The sequence below is a fragment of the Phaenicophaeus curvirostris genome, chromosome Z (assembly GCF_032191515.1).
Source record: "Phaenicophaeus curvirostris isolate KB17595 chromosome Z, BPBGC_Pcur_1.0, whole genome shotgun sequence".
Taxonomy (NCBI): domain Eukaryota; kingdom Metazoa; phylum Chordata; class Aves; order Cuculiformes; family Cuculidae; genus Phaenicophaeus; species Phaenicophaeus curvirostris.
The window spans coordinates 10,478,306-10,506,054 of NC_091431.1; positions in this window are offsets into that span (position 1 = coordinate 10,478,306).

The window sequence follows — 27,749 nt, forward strand, 5'->3', positions numbered from 1 at the left end:
AACTTGAGACTGCTCTACTCCCCTAGCCAGTATCATGCTGAATTTGATCTAAGCAACCTGGTTCTTTGCCACACTTTAACCTATATGGTAAAATATCCCACCACCTCTGCAAAGATCCTGCAACATAAATTCTGCACAGCTTCCACTCCTGATATTGTGGCAGGGTTGAAGGTGACCTTGCTTCATTTTTAAATTACTCATTACAAGCTTATTAGACAAGGTATTGGTATGCAAGCACAGAGAACAGTCCCTGTGCACTGAGGAATGTAAAGAGCTTTACAACATTTTTTAATAAAAATCTGCACTGTAAATAAATCAATACTTGACAAAGGAAAGATGTACAGAACAACATGCACAGTATCCAATATATATTATCTTGATGAACAAATAAGCAATTACCAAACACTTTGAAAGCATTACAAATGTTACAAGCAGCTCTGCATGACCAATGAATTTGCTTTCAAGTAATGCAGGCTACTAATGAGTAATAGTCCCAATCCCCATTTAGAATAAGGATCTCTGCAAGAAGAGGTCCTGTCATTTGACAGACCACATGCTTTCTCTTTCCTCCAAGCTCTCTATTGAGTCAGTGACTCAGTGTGGTGTCAGAGGGCAAATGATTTCCTGATGAGATTTAATACTGAGGTCCTGACCTGCTGTGATAATTAAAGATCCTCAAGTGCTTTTTGTAAGTGCAGGTTTGTTTCCTGGCTAAATTGCAGTTAAGGTAATGACACAGAACAGGCTTAAATCACCTCTCTGGTTTAAACAGGAGAGTTTCCATCCCAGGCATAGTTTCATTTGGATACAATCACCTTTTCTTTCTGTAGCACTGGGCCAAACAGCATCAACATGTTCGGTCTTACACAATGCAACATTGTACCTCACAGGGTGCAGAATTCCACGCTACCTGGCACCAATCTCCTTTCACAGCTTGTGTATTAATTAATATGTCAGTTTTACTCAGGCCAGGCACTGAAGGGTTAGAGTTGGCACTGAGATGATCCAAAGCTGTCTGGTCTGTGGGAAAGTTGAGCCAGGCTCTGAATTTCAAGTAAACAGGAAGAAGATCATTTTGTCTTCTTAAACAGCTGGGAAATTGTGTTGTAATGCCTACATTAAATTAACTTGAAAGGCTGCAGGAACAAAGCAAATGCCAGAATAACGTTAAGTGATCAAACCTAGCTTCCTGCAACCAGCCTCAAACTGTACTGGGAAGATCAAAATGTAAGATTTAATCTCATGATCATATTATGGTCTCCTACAGAGGGCCCCAGCAGTGTCACAAGCAGGGTGAGGGCCTGGAAAGCTATTAGGTAGACTCTTGTTGATATAACACAAGAGAGCATCTGTAGCAGGCTCTGCTATCCACACCATCCAGTTGCTAAAATATGCCAGGGTGTTTAGCTTGTTCAGCACTACAGGGATGGTGGGACTCAAGAGTTTCTTTCAAGTCTTTAGAAATAAGTACATTATAACAGCTCAAAACCCATTCCTACTCCTGTGTAGCCAGCATATCTCCGTTATTAGTTCCTGCCCTTTCTCTGTCTGGTATCTTCCCTGACATGCCATACTTTTTCCTCAGTGTTCCTAGGATTTTTACTTCTGTCCTCCCCTGTAACCTCTCACATAAAACTGATATCTTTTCTCAGCGTTAAGATTTCCGCTAAGCACACTAAATTCCTCCCAGACATTAGGATAGGAAGTATTTCAAAGCATAAGCCAATACTTTCACTTCCAAAAAGACATGTCCAGAGAGTGTTCACTACAATAAGCATGGTGTCCCAGTATGAATAGCAGTGGACAACACCATTGACTTCAGAGAGATGATGGACCCTAGAGTTCCTCTTGTGCAGAAAGTAGGTCAAACCTCCTCCTGAAGCTGGTGTCAAGAACCTCTTCTGGCAGACCTTACAGCAGTCTGCCTGGTACAGCAGTTACGAAGGTTAACAGCCCTTTCTGTTTAACTCCATGGCCAATCTTGGGGTACATAGCACAGGTACAGACCCTCTCAGTTGCCCCAGAATAAAAACTATGAACAGCCATCAGTTTACGGCCACTCAGCTCTAAACTAATTTCATCTGTTAGCAGAGTTTGTCAGCCAAAAATTGCAAGTGTGGTCTCGTCATTTACTCCTAGCTGGCAAAATTGAAGTGGTAACTTGCTAAACAACTTGGTGCTGGATGAAGTAAATCTAGGATATGTGTCCTTTCAATGTCAACTTCCTATATCCTGTTGCTCTTACTATCCCATCTCATGAAGCCCAGGCAAAAAGATTAATCACAAGAAGGAAGCAGAAGAAAATACAGAATTAGTCCATTTGATTCTGTTCTTCCCATCCCACAGAGTTATTTCATTTGCTACTAGTCTGGAATACATTGAGCCAAAAAGTCTCTGAAGGCAAGTACCAGAGCAGATTGTTGTGGAAAACACACAGTTCATATGTGAAAATACTGCAAGGTGATGTGTGAGGCTTAAGGAGGAGGGAACACTGCTGCTGCTTGTGTAAAATCTTCACCAGATCACCTCATGTAAACAAAGCCAGCAAAGAGTTTCAAAGGCAAACATGCCCTCATGCACCTCATGTGGGATACAGGTATTTTCCGCTGAAGCTAAATCTACAGGAGCTTCTCCTGTCTGGTGGGAGAATACTGAGCCCAAATGGCGCAGAATGCATTCCAAGATGCAGCATTTCTTTCATCTTGTCTCAGGTAAGGTAGCTTTCTGATATACGTCCTGTATACTAAATAATTTACATTTAAAAGACAGCTCAGCTGGCTGGCACTCTCTTTCTGTGCCAGACACATAGCATACATTATTTGAGTTTCTTTTCTTCTTCTTAATATTCAATAAAGAAAAAGTTTGGATCCAGTCAAACAAGTTGTGTGGTTCCTGCTTGTGCTTTCATTTGTTTGGAATATTCGGTTTTTGTTTTTTCTTGTAATTAGGATAACACAGTTTATATAGCCTTTAATCACAGTATACACACTCTGTAATTACTCTGTAAATACATGCATATGAATTGTTTATATGTGTAGAGGTAGGAGAGCAAGAAAGTGTATGTAATTATGTATATAGGAAAATGTAATGATTAATTATCTGGAGTACATAATCTTACCAAGAGGCTTGATAAAGTGCAAGCACAACTGTCTCTCCTGTGTGTTAATTACTTACAGAGAGCTTGATCCAGCTGTTCATGCTCATGCAAATTCCCATTCCAGTCTATCTGAAGGGGATTCCATAGACTGAAACCTGTCAATGCATTCCCTAAGCAAACAGCTCATATCCATACAAGTTCACCCACAGCATATAAAGCTGGTTTTAGGCTGTGGGGCTTGATCTGCATTTGGACCAGTTTAACCCTTCAGCATCGGGATAGCAAGAATGAAAAATTGAGTGTCACTGTTGCAGTTCTTCAGGTTCAGAGGAGGCAGAAAAGAATTTACCTGGCTGAGAACAGTTTTCCATGCTGCCTAACCTAGAACATGTGAATTAGCTCAGTAGCTTGGAGCAGTCTGTGTAATAACCAAGCATGTGAAAGAGATCTTTCTGCTCCAGTGACAGAGGGGACAGAGACAGATTTTCACATCATCCATAAAAAGCATCAAGACAGCTTCCAAAAAAAGCCTATTTTTCTCTTCCACAGTTCAATGCATTAACAAATGGCAGTTTGCAAAAGTTGCAGCAGGACCTAAGTTTGAAAATCCTCAAGGGAATGCTACTGTGTTGATGAACAACCCACCACTTCACTCGCTCAGGGCAGCAGCATCTCATCTCTCTCTGAGATGAGCAGTATGGCTAAACCCAGTGTGGAGAAGATCTGCAGAACAGAGCATGGAAGGAGCAGAGAAAGAACCCCTAAACTCACTGAATATGTGGTTGTGCAACCCCGGCATGGTAGAGTTATACCAGATCAATATATCTAACTTCTTACTACGCCTACAAACTACTACAGAGCTTTCCTCTTTGATTAACTACTGTTGGTGCAAAAGCTTTTCCTTTCTAGTCTTGTGAGAAGCACATTTCATGAGTTCTCAAAAAAGGTTCTAAGGCAGCCTTTTTCATTCTCATTCTTGCTGTCACCAGAAGCCTCATTTTGTTACCAGTTATGGTATTGAGCAGAGCTGGCATGAGGGCACTTTGATGTAATCTGGAGAAGTAAGGCCCATCTTAGACCATCACTCTCATATCTCCTACTTCTAATGACATTGGGGTCAATAAGTGGCCATTCATGATAGTGCCTCTTTCTTTTCCCACTAAAGAACTCCAGATTTCCCCTCCACAGGTACTGGCCTGATGCACCAGCCATATAGCATTGTAAGGCTGACCTGCCTGCAAACACCCGCTTCCTCTTACTTCTCTGTTTTTCCTTTTAGTGACAAAGGCTGCCTGTCATTTCTTCTATGAACAGACAACATCAGAAAAGAAAAATTAGTTCCCATTGATTACTGCAAACCTAAATCTGTGTAACAACAAGTGTTAATGACACAGCTTTTTCTGGCACTCCACTCCTGCATACTTATCCTAACATTTCCAGAAATCAAAAAGACCTAGCAGAGTTCGTGATATGTCTTGTGAAAGGACAGACTTAAATGCGTGCTTGCTGTGCTAAGAACATGCTTCTACATTGCTGCTACACTGTAGCAGTCCTATTGAGGGAACATGATACAGTTATCTTTCTGTCACCAATTTGTTCACAATACCAGTGTTTTATAAGAAGATGTTGTTTGTTTTGCCTGACTGTATGCAGCTCTCATTTTACGGTGAACTTATTTCACTGGATTGCAATTACCCATTTTTCTTGTTTATACTAGTCCACTTCTCTCTCAGAACATTCCATCCTGGCCTAGCTCTTACAGCACACGTACCAGAATATAATGCAATGCTTGGATGTTTAAAAAGCACCTTGACATAAAACTGAGACAGAACATTTTCTTATTTTTATTACAAACCTAAGCAAGAGTCAACTTCAACCTCTCGCCAGACACAAACAGCTCCCAGAAAAGGTAATCTGTGACTGGCTTATAAAACAGCATCAGAGGTTTGGTTAAGTACAGCTGAAGTTGCATTAATGCTTTTCATTTCATTCAAATTCTGTATGAAGAGGAACACCTCAGTGTCTCAGTCAAGCTGTACAGTGATATTGCCCTACATTTTTATCATTTCATATCTGTCTTGTAAGAGATAATAGGTAGGAACTTATAGTTTAATACTTCTGCAGTTCTCCATTAACTGTTAATTATATTGAGGTTAATGTCTCTTTTTAAATATTACTTCCTTCTTCACTGTCTGTCCTGTAAGTCAATGACATGAATATCTGAAAACATCCATAGCTTTTAAATATTTCAGACCAATGCTACTCCCCTTTCTTCTCAGTGTGAGAGAAGTCATTTATCCTAATGCTCCCAGTCTCATTCAAGAGCAGGAATCTAATTTCACAGCCCAGATACCTCCACAGCGAGATTGTCTCAGCTGCAGTGACACCTATCAAAATGACATGAGGACCAGATCAGATGTTTTTTTAGTAATTTTAAATGAAAGCTCCTGGTACTGTTACCTCGCTCATGTTAAGTACAAACCTTGACACTTTGAACAACTGGATCACAGTCACAACTGTATGCAAAGTGGCCAAATACCTACAAAACACACTATATAAAAGATAGTGTGGTAACAAAGCATAAACTAAACTTTACTTTACTTTTCTATAAAAAATAGCTAACTGCAATTCTTCCATAATAGGTGATAATTCATAGTATCTCTGCCACGAAGTAAATTGCAGTACTGACTACAATCATTTGGGCTTTATGTATAAAAGGCAGTAGAACTACTTCAGGAACACCTGTAAAATGCCAAGAACTTTTACTAACATGACAAGCTCTTGGAACAGAAATGCAGCAACTTTAGTTTCACCAAGTACTTCCCTCCACTCCTGGAATAATGTGCTAGGCAAAGGTATAGTAAAGGTCTATAGATGCTGTCAGCAGATCTTCAAATTTCCCCTTCCACAGAGAGAGAGCACAGACAGCTCACAGAGTGAACAAGTGCTAGAAATGAAAGCCTTTTAGGTTTTTTGCAGCAATCTGCAAAAGCGCACGACACAAACCAAAGTAAAAGCTTAAATTGTGTGAGCCCAAATTAAAGCTTGTTAATGAGCCATCAGTAGAGTTCAGGCTTCTTAAATAATAGGTAGGCCTTTTTCTTTTACTAAAAACATAGAGGTAAAAAACCACAAAATAGTTTCAGTTAAGTAGTGATTAAAGGAGGTGCTTCATACTCTCAAGGATAAAGTTCAGCGTACAGTGTTCTTGGTTCTTCAGTGTTGTAGCATTAAGAATGGCCACTAATTTTTCAAAGAAACTTGAATTATTTAATGAACTCTGCATATCTGCCTGATTAGCAATAACTCAATACAGTGCACAATTCAATAAATGTTGGTAGCATTGGTATTTCTGCAGAAAAGTTGAGCTCAATGCAGTCAGAGGCTCATCAGAGACCACTTGCAAGCTACCTGTCTCCAGGGGAGAAATGCAGGAGACCTCTAATGTGGAAAACTATGAAGACTCTTCCTCCTATTCTTCCTTTAATGGGCAAAGGGAACACAGATCGATCTCATTTTTACAAAAACTTCTCAACAGGGAGCAACTGCAGCATTTTGGGGAACCCTACCAATGTCTGAAGTAAGACCAGCCTCCTCACTTTTTATACTGCCAAACTCTGCATACATCTAGTTTTCCTAGTTACTGGTCAGTGGTCTGCATGCAAAGGTCAAAAGTAAGGCTTCTCACACTTAAGTAAGGCTTCTCACTGTTATAAAGTGGCATTTTAGGCATGCTTGTCCTATTTATCAGTAAGCCAAGAGCAAGGTTTGGAAAACTGACAGTGATTACAGTGCTTTGTTGTCAAAACTGGGCTGCTTAACACCACCTTGAATTAGTTCAGTCTCTTAAACCAGAGTTAAGAGGAGACAAACGTTCTACCCAGCCAGAACAGCAAAAATCCTGCATCTTTTTTCCTCTAGCTCAAATGTTTACAAAAGGCAAAGTGTAACTAAGAAACGTGACCAACCTCATCACATCACACAGTGCTGAGATTTTCTATAAAATGTTTCTGTAAAATGCTCTTCCTCTGCTGATTTCACTTACGTTACACTGATACACACCAATCCGCATCCTGGCTGTTTGTCCATAAGAACAAAGCAAAACAATTTTAATCTGCTGTATAGTTGTACTGTGTTATTGAAATATGATAAATGTAAAATTTAACCTGGATAAAGCATAAAATATAAACAACATTTACAATAGGGCAGAGTGCAAATACACCTTTTATTCCATTGCTTAATGTAACTCATTTAAAATATGTGAAATTAAATTTTGTGTTAGCAACTTGTTTTAACTCATAAGTGCAAGAAATGTACCAATACCCACTGCAGAATATTTGTGCCAATGCTTTTGAATAAATTGAAAGTAATAATGTATCAGATCAAAGAACAAATATTGTAATACAAAAATAGGGTCAGGAAAGGAGAAGCCCATAAAATATAACTGATTAGAAGCATAGTTCCGAACCTTAAGCACTGTTTTACAGATAATTTTTCCTGTTTTGGAAGATGCATATACTTTCACTAGTTACAGCTTACTTTGGACTCCTTGCTGTCCTTGAAACTCCTTTCATTCTGCTTTAAAGCATCCTTTGGCTTTGGTGGGCTTTGAATCAGGGCTCACAAGCTGCAGGCACTGTAATTAAACGCCTTCTACTTTATAATTGGCATAACTATTAGTGAATCAAATCAAGTCATATGTGCATGCCTGCATAAAAACAAGTATGGAGCAGATCTTAGATTAACTACAAAGGGTCCTTGCAGTGGAAAAATACTATGGCTTTTTTTGTGGTAAAAATCAGTATAGATATTCATGATGCTATACTTTTTAAGAATGAGTGTGTCTGTCATGATGAAGTATGGACTAGTACTGCTCTTTGTTATTATTCCATTACACAGGTATTGGTACGAGGTCCCAGGAAGTTTATAAATGCTCCTCAGTCATAATGAGAGGGTTTCACATTCAGTTTTGTGTTTGCATAAATGATTGCCCAAGGTACAAGGACCAGATCTCTTGCAAATCCTTGCAAAGCAGATCCCTTGCACTCTGGTCAGTCTGCCTGGAGCTGCTACACATCCCCAGCCCAAATTCTGGAAAAGAGAAAAGATTCAGATTGGAGCGGGTTTAGGTACTTTTAGCAAACATTGTACTTCATCACCTGAAAAAAGATGTTTTAGCATCAATCAAACACAGCAGCTGTGGCCTACAGCTCCATTTGAGAAGGTCCAGCCTGGATCCCTCTCATGGCTGAACCAATCTGCTTTAGCAGCATAAATTAAGAAAAACACAATGCAGCTTTTAATCTCTTTAGTTCAGTACTACTCAGCTTTATAGCAAGCACTATACAGATACAGAGGAAAATGCCTAAATGAGTTTTAGAGCTGTTTATGAGTGCTAGAGAAAAAATCAAAGCACTTACTACATGCTATTGTTGAACATTCTATTGCAATTTGCTCAAATTTACCTTTATTTGCTAGAAGATTTAAATAACAAGTGTTAATGCATTCTGCAAAGTGACAACCATGCTCCACGTGTATGTTATACCCCACAAGTCCCCAGAAATGCTGTGAACAATACATGCACACGTAGAAATCTCCAGAAACAAAGTGAAAATATCAGAGAAGCATTAGGAGCATTTGAGAACATAGCATCAAAGTCAGACAAACAGGAGAAGATGTGGAAATGGATTGTTTAATTTTTGTGAAAAGCAGCTGGATACAGGAAGTACAGGAGCTGTAACTACAAAGTAAACTAGTAAAGTGAGTGATCAGTGTCCTCCTCCTCCCAGGTGAGCCACCCATTTCTGCACTAAGCTCCAGTTGTCAGTTCCCTGCTGTCCTCCCAGATCTGTGGTTTGCTTCCTATGTGGATGAGCAACCCATTTTCGGTGGGAGTGGAGAGGATGCTGACCCTAGTACCTGCTTGTCCTCGTAATGAGAAACTCCTTTGGCTTGCAGGAGTAAAAAATCTAGGCTCCATGTGCCTAAGAGGACAATTTAATTGCACAGTGAAAAGAAGATATGGAAACATCATACGGAAACACACCGTGGACAGTAATCCAGCATTAATCTTACCAGCAAAGACAGTATCTGAGGCTTGTTTTCTACCTTGGAGGGAGGGTATTTATGGAAATTAGAGTAACTTCAGGCTTGAGTGCAATATCTTAAATGCAACTGCCAAAATTTAGGAAAAAAAGTAATTCTTTTTTAATGTCTCTCATCTCTTTTTTTTTATTTTCCTTGGTACAGCAGTTGCTGCCTAGGCAAAAAGCTAGGTCTTTCTGTATTTTTAAGTGTGTGTTGGGGGAAGAGTCTCCAAAGTAACTTTAATACGATGAAACAGCTAGAACTGGCTGAAAATCTTTGAATTCATGCCATTTCAATTAAAAAGGTTTTCAAAAAATGTCAGTTTTCACAAGAGCCTTGTTCTTGTGAGACAGGAGACAAAAGACAACATCCACCATGTTAATTAAATAGGAGAGAGGGAAAGAGAGAAAGTAGAAGTGAGAACTTAATTAGCATAACAAAGATAATGGGGAAATGAAATCCTAGAAATACAAGACAGCAGAAAAGTAGGGCTTGCCAAGGACAGGATGGATAATAACATTTTTGTCCCTACTCAAAACATTCTTGGCCATCATGTTCTTTTCCATTTTTCATAAGTAAAATGGAAATGTGAACTTTTTATTCAGCCATGGACTTCCAGAACTTTAGTGGGAAGGCTAATGGGGAGATTAGCTGCTGAGAGAGCTTTGTAAAGAGCTGTAATTCAAAGACATAGAAAAAAAAAAACAAAAAAAGACCCCACAACAACAACAAACAAACAAACAAACAAAAAACCAAACAACCCCACTCTAAACCTTTCCATGAAAAGGAAAGAAGTCTTTCTGGTCTTACATATCCTATGACTGTTGCTTGTCATCATATACACTTCAGCAGCTTCCAGGCAGCTGAATTTATTTTTCAAAGAGCACTGCTGCTGCAGTTCCTGCAGGGTCTCCTACTTTTCTGGGCAGCTGGAAAGCCAAACAGCACAAAAAATTGTTGCAAAATATCAGAGGAAGAAAGGTTTAGCAGTGAAGTCAGTTGTTTAGAGTCAAACTGGTAAAGAAAAGAAGTTAGAACACCATCCCAATTTCTTTTCTTTCTCTTCCCATTAGAGGTTGATTTTCTAGCAGAGGAGCATGCAGTGGCAAAATTAGCAACCATAAAGTTGCTATTGTTTTATCTTAGACCAAGGACTTGGTTGGTTAGCTATATAATGTTTCAAGGTGTGTTACAAAAAATTGATGGTTTTGCCTCCAAAACAGAGAGGCAAAACAATTAACAGTGTCTAAAAAACACACCTATAAATTCTTTGCGCCTCAAGAGCAGAGGAGAAACCCAGCCTGATGCCTATAGGGAGGCTATGCTGCACCATTAGTGTGACTAGCATTGATTTAACCAACAGCTTTTCTGGTCTAACAACGTGTCTGGACAAAGACTAAAGGCCCATTCTTCACAGTTGCGAATTTTTGTGTGTATTTATACAATTTTTCATTCATATTCATAAAAGAGCTCATTTGCAAGCTAGTCAATAACTTAGAGGTACATGAAAATGTTGATTTATTCTTCTAAGGTGAACCTGACAGGACAGAAAGCCATATTGCACGCTATATAGTGTTAGTGATAAAACAAACACAGCACTTGAATTTATCAAAATAATATTAGCCAGGCTATCATTTTTCCTGCACCTGTTTCTTCAGCAGTTTGAGAAGCTACAAGACAAAGTAGACTGTAAGGCTGGTTCCCCTGCCTAAAGGTGCAGAGCACTTGGAATTGTTTTGATAATGGTTTGGTTAATTTTATTTCATCACTGTAGAGAGTAAATTCCTCTGCACCAGAGAAGACCTAACAGGGACTCATAGCCAGGATTATAAGCATCAGTTTACGGAGGGGAAATAATTACTTTGTCTCATTTCTGTTGAATTTTCTTGTTTCTCAGGTGTGGAACAGAGTCTGAGTTGAAGCTGTACGGGGACAGGCAGAGGCTAGTGCCATAGACCCCAGCACCTGCACTAACCACTGCACAACCTTTATTGAAAATAAATAAATGTCTTGAGTAGTAATTTCCATAATATTTGAAGCTGACACTTTACGGGCTGGTGATTCCTGTCGAAGAATTATCTTGATAGCTACCTGCATCCCATCGAGTCATATTTTAGACATTAAAATGGTAGGTACAACAATGGGGGCACTGCTGCCCTTAGCGTACCAGTCATCTTCACTGTGCTTCATTCATTAGGACCCGGTGTCTCCTGAATAGCTGCAGGGAGAACCCTGGAATCACACTAATCTTGTCAATTCAATCAGTTGCTGTGGCTCTGCAGGATACAGCTGCTGACTGCAGGATTACAGACATAATCTTCTGCTGCCTTTAAACTCAGCATAGGCTGGAGGAGAAAGAGGTAAATATCTCCCCATTTGTGCCATTCTTGGAGGACTGCATGGAAATGTGGTGGTGCCCTCATCCACATGGGTAGCCACTTGGCAAGTGGGCATCAGGGGTGAAAGGCATGCTCAGGATCTGGGAATACTCACCACAATGCTCATCAGCTCAGCTGACTTCCAGCACCAAGACTGTTTCTCCAGCTGCTTACCTAAAGTGCACCTATTTGGCCAGTGGGGTGGAGACCATGCACCATAAATACACTCAAGGTGACTGTAATTATCACTCCAGCACCTAGAAATCCAGAGAAGAAGCAGTGGGGAACTGCCCAAGCACCAACATGCATCAAAGCTCAAGTGAGCAGCACGCTGAGCATGTCCCAGGTTGGGAAATCTGCTTGTGCTCAGGAAGCCTGATGTTTACAGGCTGTACAAATATACCTCTCCCAGAGACAGCTAGGCATATGCAAGGGGGCCAGTGCTCCTGGGAAGTACAGTGCTAATCAGCTGTATAGCTTTTCCTTCCCATGCTGCTGTCATGAGGTTTGGTGAAGACAGGAAGTAATATCAGATGTGGCTAGGGAGCTCTTACTTCAAAAGCACTTCCAAAGCAGTAAGCCTATAGTTTTTCCAAGGAAGATTCTGTCAGGCTTTAAAACACTTTGCAGCATGAAGGACTAGTAAGCATTTCATTTAAACCCAAACTGGCAGCAAGAAGGGCCAGGTTTGACTTTCAAATTAAGATCCAGTGACAAGAAAAGACATATTGCTAGGCACCAAACAAGGACCCGAGCACAAGGGCAGTCAATGATTTCTGTTGCTTTTGTCTGCACATAAGCTATCCCAGCCCATTCCAGGGAGACTCTGGGCACTACTGGAAAGGTTTTCCTAGCACTGCCTCACTGATTTTATATGGGTTTGTTCACAGTGCCACAAATCCCTGAGGATGGTTCCTGATGCCTGAACTTCCCACAGATGAGCACAAGCACAGTGTTGCATTGCACGACATCTAAGAGCTCCAGGCAGCAATCAGAGTGCATCAGCATCCACTGGTGAGGCTGCCCTTATCCCAGGGAGGTGATGACTTGAAAAATGTAAATTTGTGGCCACTAAGGATCGTTAGAGAGAAAGGAAAGCAAATCATAGAATCATTTGGTTGGAAAAGACCTTAGAGGTTATAAACTCCAGTTATACCTGTCCACTATTAAATCATGTCCACAGCACTGCATCTACCTGCCTTTCAAACACCTCCAGGGATGGTGACTCAAACACCTCCCCAGGAAGCCCGTTCCAGTGCCTGATAACTCTTTTGGTGAAAAAATTTTTCCTGATGTTCAGTCCAAACTTCCCCTGCTGCAGCTTGACACCATTCCCTCTTGCCCTATTGCCTATCACTTGGGAGACCAATTGCCACCTCTCTGCAACTCCCTTTTAGGTAGTTGTAGAGAGCAATAAGGTCTCCCCTCAGACTCCTCTTCTCCAGGCTAAACAGCCTCAGTTCCTGTGCCCGCTCCTCATACTTCTTTTCCAGCTTCTTCACCAACTTCGTTGCCCTTCTCTGGACACGCTCCAGGACCTCAATGTCTTTTGTGTAGTGAGAGGCCCAAAACTGAACACAGAATTCAAGGTGCAGTCTCATCAGTGCTGAATATGGGGAGAGAATCACCTCCTCTGGTTCTGCTGGCCACACCAAATACGAAGGGAAACGGTCCAGAATATGAGCCATGGGGAGGAAGTAGGATGAGCTGGTTTAAGGGAACCTGAGGGAAAAAAATTCTGAAAGGGAACAGTGCAGAGAAGAGAAGAAAGAGCGTGAACCCCAAAGTCACAGGTGAAGACATTGGTCAGCTTTAGAGGCTGAGTGTTCACAATGATGAACCCAATGGAGGTCCCACCTCAAGAGCACTCCTGAATGAAGGGCTGTCCTATCTGCATCTCTGCAGGCACTCAAGGAGAAGTTTGTTATCTCAGTAAGCATAATAAAAGATTTTAAAATATTGTCAGTGGAAAACAGTATAGAAAAAGTTTGCAAATAAATGAGATGAGCCATACATTTCAGACCAAAAGTTTGTCTAGTTCAGGATCCTGGCTCCAGAGCAGCTGCAAGCTGAAGCCCAGAGTAAGAACAAGGAAGGTACACCTAGCAGTTTTCTCAAAAATAGACCACATCTCTTTTTGTAGTGATGGAATATTCCTGAGCCTGGTGTAGATACATCTTCATATGCTTGATGGTTTCTGTACATCTGAAACCAAACTGTACAACTGGCTTCAACCTCCTGCCAGACTGCAATTTCTGATACAAACAGCTCTTGCAATGCAAGCTCAGATTTATTTAAGGTAGAAGAGTTGTCTGCTCTCCACAAATTCCTTAGATGAGTGATCTCAGCTCTCTCCATGTTTGATAGATTAGTGCTTAAACAAACCCTACAGACTGCAAAATACCAATGTTCAGAGAGGAAACAAAAGCATTTTTTTTTTGGAGATGTAAACTTTAAAATTCATTCCTACCTTTGAAAACTTATTATGTGAATGTGAAATCCTCCTCCTTTAGTTGGAATTTTATAACAGATCTTTCTTAGCAGCAAAAAGAAGCTTGATTTGCTTTAGTTTATTTACTATGATTTAGTTTTGTCAATACTGCAGAGCCATCATGAATATGGAAAAAGGATCAGACTTTATTTTGGTGTATACATCAACAGTTGAATTATAAAGCAAAAGAAGACATTTATACACAGCATACTTTCCCATATGAGACCAATAAGAAAATTAAAACTAAGTAAAATGAGTTGAGACACTAATCCACCCAATGCTTTTGTAGGCTTCCACTTTATTACAGTACGAAAATTTACTGAATGTAATGAAATAAAGGAAAAGTATTCCTCTAGCTGGGAAATCCTGGCCTCATTCTAGTGGTCTTGTATCAAAATCAGTAGATCAGTCTGACCCCTTCTGTTCTGTCAGAAAACTAAGTGATCTTTAAATCAACTCACACTGGGGAAACCAATGCAAAATTCACAGAATCAAAGCCCACAGCAAGAGCAAAAGAAAAAATCTTCCCACAACTCTGTAAACCACCACAGTGGCTTTTCTCAGTAGCAGTAGAGAAGTGATGCTGAAAGTAATATTAATCTTGCTGCCCTTATGCTGATAAGCATGCCAAACTGGCACATTACTGTTCTGCTGCAAACAGTCTGGGTAGAGCACCAGAAGCATACATGGACAGGAAGATGAGCTGCAGCAGAGCAAGGTGAGATGAGTCACGCTATTGATTAGACCTTCATGGCTTTGGAGGGATATTGGGTGTTTCCAGGGAGAGGAGGCATGTGATACAGGCATGCTGGAGTCCTGGAGTGGGCTCACTACTTCTTTGGGCATGCCTGGAGCTCTGGCAGAGGCACTGAAGGATTTTGCAGTACTTTAGCCAAATGGAAAAAGGAAAAAAAAAAATAGGCTAAACGCATGAAAGAATTCCAAGCACACTACAAAACTCCAAAGCCCATAATCCTCTCCCTGAGTGAAATGAAGCACAAGGTAAGCGCATAAAGCATGACTACAGAGCCAGACACCCAGAGCTGCTGCCTGCACTGCTGCAGCTCTTCAAACTTCACAGAATTATCAGTCCTAAGCCTTTTGTAAAGCTTCAGTTCTAGGATTCATATGATAGAAGTAGAATGAGTTCCCATTTTTGGAAAAACAGCACTTTCCAGCCTCTCTGAGCGCTGAGAAGAAAAAAATTTAAAAAACCCTGAAAGCATGAAGCAGGAAAGGCAAAAATAGTTTAAAAGTATGTATTTATTTTTCGGTCTCAGAACAAGGGCTCATAAGTTTTGACTACTTACAATCTGCCATATAATTGCGTTTGTTGCACAGATTTCCCTCGGGTTCATCAGGCATAATTTTATTATGTCTATGGCATCTACAAAATTTAGGTTTTAGAACTTTATTCTTTAGAAAGAGATTAAAAAAAAAAAAGTAAAGACACAGGTAAAGTTGGTTTTGAACTCATAAAGATGTTTATAATGGAAGAGTTACAGTATACTTTACCACAGTCTACAGAAAAATATGGGAACTATTTTTCTCCAGTCATTAGGTCAGCAGGTGAGATGTTCCTTACCCTTTGAACAGTTATGTGAGCTTAGACAATCATTCTTTTCCTCCCCTTGACCAACTGAGTACCACTTTTCTTCTTTGCAGAGATAGGCACAGTGGCCCCCAAGGTTGCCCTGTGCAACTCATCTGGATCCCAGGTATCAAGCGAGGATGGACCTGTAGTCTCAGGAGAAGGGAAATGCTAAGAAAAAAGTACCCAGAAAAGAGAAGTTAAGCAACTAGTATCTTGGATTTTACATGCAAGGCTCTCTAACCTTATGGCTGCAGATTGCCTGCCTTTCTCCCTTGTTGCTGGAGACACTGCAGAGTCTCCAGATCCCAAATGACAGATCACTGAGCTGAGATTTGAGAATCTTGTTCTTTGTACATCACTGCTGTGCTCCATGGTTGGGTTACCTCTGCCAGCAAATCCACCTCCCAGTGCCACAAATGCTTCACCTGTGAAGCTGGGGCATGCAGTCAGTAAAGTGAACTGTGAGTGAAAACGACACCTTTAACTTTACTGCAGCAGTTAAAGTCTACATTAGGATGGGCAGACTTTTAACTCGGCTCCCAAAATGTTTAAAACCCTCTAGACTGCCCTGGACTGAAGAGATAACATAGCTTGAATACAGCAAGTGCAGTTGTCCTCTGCTCTCTGCGTTGTCTGGTCATTGTGGGCAGGTTATGATGACAGAAACACATGGTAAAGCACTCCCTTCCTGAGAGTTAAATTAATGTGGGGTTTGGATACCCAGAACTCTGAGTCTGTTATGCAGAGACTGACAGCTTGGAAACATCTCATTTTTTACTGGAACCACCATACTTGTTTGTTTGTCTGTTTAGGAACACTGAGTCTGAGGGGAACAATTCCCTTTGTTCAGTGAGATTTGGGAATGGATTGTGTATTCTAACCTATTTTTTACTTCCCCTTGTGACACCTGTCAATTACTCAATAGCTGACAGCAAATGTTGTTTTATTGATTTATTTTCTAAACAATACAAATCATGCCAGAAGAAGGATGTGAGCCTGTTATAGTAAAAACGGTTCTTTAAAACAGAAAGAATGAAAAAAAAACCGAAATAACCAATGAACCAAGCACGCTTCCCCCTCTTCCCTAAGAGCAAGTAGCTGCAAACACGTGTGATGATAGTTTTTCCTTGGTTAAAGCTGCCATCTGGTGGAGTGAGACAAGATCAGCTGCTTTGCTGTGTGAGGAAAACACCCTCTCACAGCAAAAAAAAAAAAAAAATAAAACAATCGCCTGCTCTTCCTACAAGACAGAAGCTGGATCAATCAGACACGCCTGACCTTGTCTGCCTGGAAAGCTAAATACAGAGCTGAAGAATGAATGTTGGCACATCAGTAGATTTTGAACCTTGACAGCACAGAAGCATTATTTAATTTGATCAGCTCACACAAGAGGTTTTAAATTGCCCTTAGCAAAGACACACTGCCGTTTTCTCATAGATTTTTGAAAGCTAACATTATTTATAGCATGTAAGCTAACTATGTTTTATGACTTCAGATGAAATGAAAGAGAATCTCTTGTGACCAAAAACTGGATAAATACAAACACTGTTGTTTTTTCCTTGAATTAGCCCATCAAGAGGCTTCTTACTAGCCAACTGGATTATTCATTATTAAGAGGAAAGGGAGAAGAAAGGAGAGACAAAGAGAAATGGGGAAAGGGGAGGTTGGGGGAGGGGGGAAGATAAAGACAAAAAAAGGAAGGAAAGAGAGAGCAGGGGGAAGGAGGAAGGGAAGGAGGGGGAGAGGAAGGAAGGAAGGAAGGAAGAATGGGGAATGACAGCTAGAGAAAGAGAGGAAAGAAAGAGGGAGAGAGACTAGATCTTCATATGCATTTCAATTTGACTGCATCAATGATAGTCCTAGTCCCTTGAAGCAGCTGTTTAAAAAAAGTGGGTTATGGAACTGCCAAGGAAAAATTATCATATTTTTATGCTGTTCTTCACCCTGTAAAAAGTGCAGATAAAATATACATACCCAGGAATACTCTACAACCATCTTTCCGTCAATTGTCCTCAGAATATATACAATTCATAATTAAAGTCAGGTAAATATGCCAAGATCTATTTTTAAAGTCAGCAGAAAAGCACTTTTGAATCTATGAAGCTTTTTTTCCTTCTCCTTTATTGAAAAAAAAAAAAAGCCAATAATGATATGTTTAATTACCCTTTTTTTTCAGTCTCACACCACCAGGAAGAAATGGGAACAGCAGGTGAAAAGCCTTCTACCAAGTAATAGAGCTTGAAACCTTATTTTACTCAAAGGAAGATATTTCTCTTTTTAAAGGGAGATCCTGTTTTTGCTGAAGCCAAAGCCAAGAATCTCTAGACAGGGACATGAGGAAGTGTAAGTGTTCTGTTGCTCAGCACTGCAAGATGCCAAACATCCTTCTTTCTGCCCTCCTCATCCTAATCACACTTTGAGGTTATCGGCTAAAGATATACATATTAATCAGTGTATTATTTATAGGAGCAAGAGCTGACTGACTGTTCAGTTCTTCTCATAAATCATATAGCCATCCTTTCCTTATAAAGAACAGAAAGAGGTGAGGGAGGGAAAAGCAGAGGCCATGGGAGACTCTATTTGTCCTCCATCCTCTTTTGCCACAGTAACCAAAAGCATCTCCAAATCTATCCAGTTAAAAAAGCTGTGGATATGCAGGACAGCTTGTACTCTGCTCTCTGCCTCTAGCTCCGAGAGCAGTTATGATCGTGGCTGCTACTCATCTACGCTGCATTCAGAACCAGGGGGGCAATTACAGTGACATACAAAAGTAGGCTTCAATAAAAAAGGCTCTTCAGATCCACCTCTCAGTCCATGTGTGTGCCTGCTTAATTCACTTAATTCCCTGACAAGCATCTGTGCCAGAGAACTATTTTCCTTCTTTTTAAATTCCTGAAAATGTCACCTGTCATAATGGCCTAGGGAGCATGAACAGTGGCTGCAGTCCAGAACTCATACCTCTTTTAAGACAATGCAGCCCTCTTCCTGACAAGACATTTTACAGTTTACAAACTACACCTGTTGGGGACTGTGTGACTGCTATTGACTTTTAGATTTCTATTGCAGTGTTGCATGAAGTGCATCAGCTTTTGTTCTGGTTTGGTCTAAAGCAGAACATTGCCTCTGACTTTTCAGCCTGATAGTTGTCATCAGGGTAATGGGGCACTAGAGTACAGTGAGGACACTGCTCACACCTACTCCTGTGTAAATTAAGGTCATCTCAGAGCTGGTGTTGAAAGGCAGTAGCACCTCTGGGGAGGGGCAGACAAGATAGGTGACCCAAACCTGAACAATGAAGTATTCCATGCCATACACATCATATTCAGTATAAAAGCTTATTGATCATGTGGGTCAATTCTCCTATTTGATGACCAACGTTCAGGGAAGACCTTGTCTCTCTGTTTGCCCTTTAACCCACCTGCATATTCCTCAATCCAGTTCTTTGATCCAGTTCCTCAGTTCAGCTCCTGCTTGCCACTGAGTCCAGTCTGGGACTTTCCCTTCACCTGCCCTGCAGCATCACTCCTGGTGTTTTGATCTCCAGGCAATTGGATTTGTATATTTGTACTGATTTTATTATTACCTCATAATTATTATTATCTTCCATTTATTATTGTTGTTTTAGTTTCCAACCACAAGTTCTCATTTCCCTTTTCCTTTCCCTTTGGGTGGGGAATTGGGACTCCTAGCTGCCCAGTTTGATCTGCTGATCTGATGAGAGAATGTGCTAAACTGTGATATTTTTCAGGATACATGGAATTTCAGTAATTACTGGAAACAATGACCCAAAATTCTTTTAAACTAATGGAAAGCCTCTGAAATATGAATGGTTTCAAACCGAAATGGATAATAGAATTAGGTATAGAATTATGAATAATCTACTCCAAAAGATTTTGTAACAGAAAATTAAGTAAACAAGTGTTGACAAATGAATGTTAAAAGGAGACACCCAAAGCCAACACTTGAATTAAGATAAACAAACAACCTAAAATAATAATGAAAGGAAAACCCTTGTAGTCTTCAGCATAAATGACTTTACTATTATTACTTCTGTGTCATCTCTGGAAACATCTCATAGGACCCCTGAGTAAACCACAGGGCAATTCTGGTCTCACTGACACAATTAGATTTCTGTGGTCCTTTCCTTGTGTTGTTGGGTGGTTTCAACAGCCTGGCCTTGATGTCAGTATCAGGACAAAAGGAATGCAAAAAGGGGCAGAACTCCGTTGTTCTTAAGCCTTTTGCTTTTCCAAGGCTTTATCCGTCTGAGGAAGGGCCACACATCCTTTCAAAAGAAAGGCCGTCCTTACCTTTGAGGTTCAGAGGCTCTCCTCCCTTCTTGAGACCAAGGAGAAGAATTACAATTTACACACGATCTAACCTTGACATGTACAGAGGTAAAGCACAGACATACACCTCCATACCCTCTTCATAGCTGAGAATATGCTCAAAGGGCATCATGACAATACTCTTTGACCCGTCCTTAACTCCTTTCCCATTGCTCTTATTGATCACATGGTAGATGTTGTCAACTAAAGGCTACCTTAGTTTACACCCACTACAGGTCTGCACATACCTCTGAACATGGTTTCAGTTGAACATGACAACTTTTTTGAATTAGGCAGCTGACAGCAGGGGTTTTAAGCAACATCACCCTTCTCATCTGAGTTTGTAGACCTGGAGTCAGCTCTGGATCTGGCTTCTAGATCTACAGACTTTAGGACAAAACTGCTGTGACACCAAAAGTATGCCATCTTCCACGCCCCTGTTTCCAAGGCCAGATCAACAAATGCAAAGCTAATGCATTAAAACAATGAGCACCAGGTCTCCGAATGTACCTTAAAATTAAAATTACATTAGTACAACATTTCAAAGAGCCTACAGCTTCCCATCGTAATTTTTACGTATATATGATAGTCTGATACTAATTCAAGCTCTACGGTATCACAGAGGCAAAAGAAACTCTTTATCAAGTCACACATGGTCAAAATACATTGAAGAACTACTCATAGTAGAAATAGCAAGTATGTCTTTAAAATTTTGTAAAAGCAAGCAGGAGGGACAGAGGGCGGGGGCAAGTGAAGGCATTTCTCTGCAATGAGATGATAAGAAAGTATGTCAGAAGAAGATAATTGTGTCAAGTCATGCAAGTAAAAGAAATATTTAAAATGAAACAAAATACCTAGGTGTAGAAATCTAGCACAGCAAGTAAAATAAACATAACGATTACCACTTAATTGTGTCACATGCGTTTTCTGAATGATCATTTTTATTGCTTTGAATTTCTGAAGACTTTTCATTGCTACTGCATTTAGCCTACACTGTCATTTGTAATCATTTTTTGTTCCCATCTGATTGCCACTCATCAGAACTTATGCTGAGCACAGCTTGATAATTACCTGCTGCAGAGCACAAGGGGGATCCTGGTCCCAGGCACACATGAAAGGTGAAAAGGTAAACCTTTATGGGAAAAGAAGGGTTTTAATTATTTAAAACAACAAGAGATTTTTCAGGTAAGAACTCTTCTCTTGCTCCTCTCAAACTCATTGGCAGGGGAAAAAGACATTTTTTTCTCTCTTTCCCTACCTGACACACAGTATTTCTACACATGAAACAAATTACTTAGTTGCATCCACTTAGAACTGGATGCTGAACTAGGATGGTTAACCTGTCGGGGGAAAATTTGAGGATAGCCTAGCAGCTGGGAATTCACCAGTAAGCAATACATCAATAGATCAGTTATCCTCAGAGATGTCCTACTCTCTTTCATTAATAAGGTCTGACTGGTGATTTTTTTTGAAAGCTGTTTACCACAGAGGGGGCAAATTTGATGGACATTATTTAACCAGCATGTCAGGGCTGAAGGAACTCAGAGGAGGGCAGCATCCACAGCAGAAGGAATCTCCCTGTTTGGTCAGAGATTTCAAAGACAGGTTCAAATAGGTGGAGAAGAGAGGTCAGTCCATCAGCTGATGGAGAAGCAGGCATATGTCTCCAGTTATATATGGGCATGTTAGCCAGGAGCTGTAATAATTATCCTGTACACCACATACCTCTAACCCATAGCCACTCAGCACCATCACCCTTTCCCTATCTGTCTTCCAGCCCACAGAGTTCCACTGTGGTGTGGATGTTGATGTGATGTCCAGATTGAAACAGCAGGAGCTTCTCCCAAGTGATCATGCTGCCGTGACAGGCTAAGAGAGTTGGGCTTGCTCACCCTGAAGAAGAGAAGGCTCCAAGGAGATCTTATAGCAACCTTCCAGTACCTGAAAGGTACTACAAGAAAGCTGAAGAGGTACTATACATAAAGGCTTGTGGTGATAGGACAAGGGAGAATGAGTATAAACTGGAGGGGGGCAGGTTTAGGCTTGATATATGGAAGAAATTCTTCGCCATTAGAGTGGTGAGGCACTCACACAGGTTGCCCAGGGAAGCTGTGGCTGCCGCATTCCTGGAGGAGTTCAAGGTCAGGTTGGGTGGGGCTTTGGGCAGCTTGGTCTGGTGGGAAGTGTCCCTGCCCATGGCTGGGGGGTTGGAAATAAATCATCTTCAAGGTCCTTTCCAACCCAAACTATTCTATGATTCTATGAATACCTCCTGTATCTGCAGAAAATCATTTCTAGTTCTTCAATCAGAAAATTGGTTGGAAAAAATGCTGTTACATAGGTATCTATATGAACCTAAGGAGCTGGAGAAACAAAAGGGGCAGGAGGAGAAGTCTATGTCCTTCCCTTCTCCTCTTCTCTTAATGAAAGCACCCCATTTTTGCAGCACCAAAACCTTGAAGATAACCAAAATTATGACTTATCCCTTATAGTAATGGTCTCAGACAAGATGTTACAACCACTCTCTTAGCATTTTCTCTCACCAATGTCAATGCTAACTTCTCTATTCCCTTAGTCAGTGTAAGAGACCTTTGGTCTATTGTCAGCACACCTACCTCACCTACTCATATATTAAGTCTCCTGTGATGGGTGGACTATTTTGATAATATTAACAAATTACTATTGATCCAGATCTTCAGGAAATTAGGTCTGGTTCTTAGAAAATGTGCACTAGAGCAGTAAGATTCTTCAGCAACCGAATAAATAAAAATATCAAGAGTAGATAGTATAGCAGTGATATGAAAAGTAATGCTTTAGTACCACAAGCTCGTAGGATTACTATTCCTAGAGGGCTTTCCTATTTGGCTGCTGAGATAACAGAATTAAAGTGTTGGGAGAGGAGAGGGAAGGGACTGGGGGTCATATCCTTGCAGCTGGATAGATATAAAAATATGAAGTTTGTCCCTTCTGTGGCTGGATATTAAATTATACTTCATTATATCCAAGCACCAACAAACTCGGTGATTTAAGAATGAAAATGTTATGTAAAGTCATAGCTGCATTATTTTACACATCCTAACTTTATTGATCGAGTCATCAGAAATATAAACATATTCATTAATTGTAGAAGTAATTTGACCAATCTTCAAAGTATCAAAATATAATCTCTCCAATTCAGTGAAATGCATGGATTTGCACCAGGTTAAAGAGGAGAGAAACATTTCTCTATCTAATGTTACCCTCTGGATAACACTATTTCATGCACTGATGCCTGCCACAAGTTCAGTGCTTTCATTTGAACTGCAGCACACTTTGCAGACAGGTCTGAGATTAACCTCTTCCAGCAATGAGGAAATGGAGAATTCATCATGTCCCTAGATATTTTGTTTGAAGCTTAATTAAAGTTAAGAACAGCATGAATCATTTCCCCTGTAAAATGGCTGTGCTTCTTATTGCCAGATTATTTTATACATGGCATGTTCGATTTCATGAATAAATATAGGAGAATACACCATGCCTTCAGCAATGGCTCCAAGCAGTTTTATGAGGAAATGGTTTCCTAGTTTACATAATCGCCCTCAAGAGATTTCACTGAAATATAATAAGTACGAATGGCAAGCTGCCATTCAGCACCAAAGATGTTCCCAGCCTGATCACAGGGATCAGTATTTGGAAACATATCATGTTTGCATTTTCAAGCGCCACTCCATGAAGAGGGGGTTGTGGAGGAAAGGGGCAGTTGTCAGACTTACAGAGATAAACAGACTGTAAAGAATCAGCCATAATTCCCCTCCAGGGAAACCCACATGCACAATTAGCTCTCTGAAATGCCTGTACAGGAAGTACTGAAGCTCTGTGTGTGGTCCCAGGGCTATGATCTCATTGCAATTACAGAGATACGGTGGGACAGCCCAGGTGACTGGAATGCTGTCATGGATGGCTATGCACTTTTTAGGAAAGGCAGACCAGCAAGATAAGGTGGAGCAGTTGTTTTTCATGTGAGGATGCAAGTGGAATTCATTGAGCTCTGCTTAGGAGTGGATGAAGAAAAGGTTGAGAGCTTATGGGTAAGAATTAAGGAGCAGACTAACGTGGGGGATGCTGTTGTGGGTGTTTACAACAAGCTACCTGATCAGGAAGAGGAAGTTGACAAGGTCTTTTACAGGCATCTGGAAGTAGCCACACAATCACAGGCCCTGGTTTTCATGGGGGACTTCAATCACCCGGATATTTCCTGGAAAGACAACACAGCTAGGCACACACTGTCCAAGAGATTCCTGCAAAGCACTTTCTGATAAGTGCTGGAGGAGTCAACAACGGAAGTGCTGCTGGACCTTGTACTAACTCAAAGAAGTTCTGACTGGGGATGTGAAGATGACAGGCAGCCTCGGCTGCAGTCAATATAAGATGGTCAAGTTCAGGATCCTGGGTGGTAGAAGTGGGCCAATAACCAGGATTACAACCCTGAACTTCAGGAGAGCTAACACTAGCCTCTTCAAAGTCTTGCTTGAAGGAATGCCATGGGAGAGGGCTCAAGCATGATGGGCAATATTCAAGCAAATCTTCCTCCACACTAAAGATCCATGTATCCCTAGGAGCAAGAAATCAAGCAAAGGAGGCAAGAGATTCGCATGGCTGATCAAGAAGCTGTTGGAAAGTCTCAAATGGAAGAAGGAAGTTTACGGAATATGGAAAGAGGAACTAACAACTTGGGAGGAATACAGAAATACTGTCAGAGTAGACAGGGATGCAATGAGGAAGGCTAAAGCCCACTTGAAATTAAATCTGGCAAGGGACATCAAGGACAACAAGAAGGGCTTCCTCAAGTACATCAGTAGCAAAAGGAAGACTAGGGAAAATGTGAGCCCATTGCTGAATGAGCTAAGTGTCTTGATGACAGAAGATACAGAGAATACAGTTACTGAATGCCTTCTTTGCTTAAGTCTTTACTGCTAAGATTGGCCCTCAGGAATCCTAGACCCTGAAGGAAAGAGAGAAAGTCTGGAGGAAGGAAGACTGTCCCTTGGTTAGGAGAGTCTGCTTAGAGAACATTTAGGCAAACTGGACACACACAAATCCATGGATCCTGATGGGATGCATCCATGAGTGTTGAGGCAGCTGACAGATGTTATCACTGAGCCACTCTCCATTATCTTTTAAATATTGTAGAGAATAGTACAGGTGCCCGGGGCCTGGAGAAAAGCCAGTCTCACTCCAATCTTTGAAATGAGCAAGAAGGAGGACACAGGAAATTACAGGTCAGTCAGCCTCAACTCCATCCCTGGAAAGGTGATGGAGCAGCTCATTATGGATGTCATCTCCAAGCATCTGGAGGAAAAGAAGGTTACAAGAAGTGTCCAGCATGGATTCGCCAAGGGAAAATTGTGCTTGACCCATCTGGTAACCTTCTGTGATGATATAACTGGCTGAGTGGATGAAGAGAAAGCACTGAATGTTGTCTACCTTAGCAGGGCTTTTGACACTGTCTCCCATACATCCTCATAGATAAGCTTAGGAAGTGTGGTTTTAGATGAGTGGACAGTGAGGTGGATTGAGAACTGGCTGGGCAGCACAGATCAGAGGGTCATGATCAGCATCACAGAGGCTAGTTAGAAGCCTGTGGCCATCACATCCAGCAACTTACTACTTCATGTCTAGTAGCCTCTAATGATCTGTTCAGTGAGGCTAAGTCTCTGCCTAGGGGCCAGTAATATCTATGCACGCCTTAACAATATTTTCTTCCACATCACTGATGAAAAAATGCTAAATACAGGTTGCAAATTGGTCCTTCGAGACCTCAACTAGGAATAGCCAACTGGATGATGCGCCAACAGGATCACTCAATAAATTGCTTCTGAATTACATCTGTCTAGTATACACTGATTTTGAAAAATGTTAATCTTTTTACCCAAGTATGATGCAGTACTGAGTAAAATGCCTAGAAGATATGTAAGCTTATCATGTCAACACAATTCTCACAATAAAAATCAGTTCATTTGTTCGTTTGTTATACTGCCACCGGTTTATTCCTCTTTGACCATGCCACCTCCAAACTTTTCCCCTGATTATTTTGAGAGGTGGCCTCTACGTACTTATGTTATTATATTTTCCTTTTATCAGTTCTCTCACTTATCTGTTTACTGAATGTTATTTGTTTCTTTCAAAAGAGCAAAGGCTGATAATCACACTATTTTATTACTTTCCCCTGTCCTGAAATGTGAGGGATTCTTCTATTACTCTGTAGAACAATGCATAGAGATTTTGCAGTGAATGATAATACCCAGTTTATAATTGACTTTCCAAAAAAACTCCTTCCTGGGAAAGGTTGCCAAAAGCTTCCCAAGACTATGATGATTTTGGAATAAATGTTCACCAGTTCATGATTTTGCCTGAAAATCATGAAATATGCAGACAGCTTGCACAATTTTACCAGAGCTGGCAGCAATACATTCAAAGAAATGAAATTGTATTAAAGTATGCTACTTTCTGGAAGCCAGGTATTTTTCAGATACCTGTTCTTTGCAACAAAGTCTTCCTTTTAAATCCTCTTGCCACTGTCAATAATAGACAGGGAAACCCTTAGTATTTATGAATCAGTCTCAATAAAGAAAAATGAGCCCAGGCTTCTGCCTTCCTTGTGGGCATCTTCATTTGAAATTCTCTCTGGAAATTGCATTAGTTTTCTTATGAGAAGGTCCCTGTAATTTGCCTAATTATCAGCCTGGCAGCTTTACATACAGATTATATGCAGAAAATGAAAGGAATGATGAGGGAATTTCATGGAAGAGCTTTTATTTCCCTTGATAGAAATATCATCTCAACCTAATTTGCGTGTTAACATTTTACATTGCCCTCCATATCTTATTGGTGGAAATATATCCACCCTCATCTATTCCCATAAAAACAGAAAATGAGAATTGACATTTGTTCATCTTGTTCCAGCAAAGCAGCTCCACAAAGAGTGAATTTGGGTCAGACTAAGACATTGACTGTCACAGAGATATTCACACTTGATTTCTTTTAGAAGCAGAGTTAAAAAGAGAAATATGATTGCATTTCAGCATCAAAAAATAAAACAATGTCTGTGGGACAACCTGAGTATTACAGGCAAACAGATAATTACGTGGCCTTCTTTTGGGCTGTTTTCCTAAATAATCCAAGCCTGAGAGACAGGAAAACTGGGTCTTGCTAGTAAATTGCTGCTGCAACTAGGTGGTCATACCTTATGCAGATTTTTAAAAGTTTTTAATTTGCAAACCTTAGCAGTATTTGAACTTTTGAGAAGGCTGACAGCTACTGTAAACCAGTAGGACATTACAATGCTCGTATCCTCAGGACTGCTGAATAGCAACCTGAGTAATCAGACAATACTCGAAAAAGTCTCCAGTCATACATTGTCTCATTTTTTTCCTCTTTAAAATCCACAATACAACCATGCACAGAGGAAGTCTTTGAGCACTTTTGAAAAAGAGAGTGCAGTTTTAGAGGTCTGCATTAATGATCACTTGATACTGAATGACAGCATGTCTACAAAGCTGTAAAGAGTTGATTAAGTCCCAGTATCAAGGCTACTGGGATTTTTGCATTGCTTTACTTCAGCTAGTGACAGAACATTTCGTGTAACTCTGCACTAAAATGGCATTGTCTCAGTCTCCTTCAACAAACTATTATTCATTTTATTTTAACTGAATACCACATGGCTACAAGATGCACAGACATTAAGAAATGTCTAAGTCTGTGTTCTGGGCTAAGAAGGAAAAAGTGACAGTGTGAA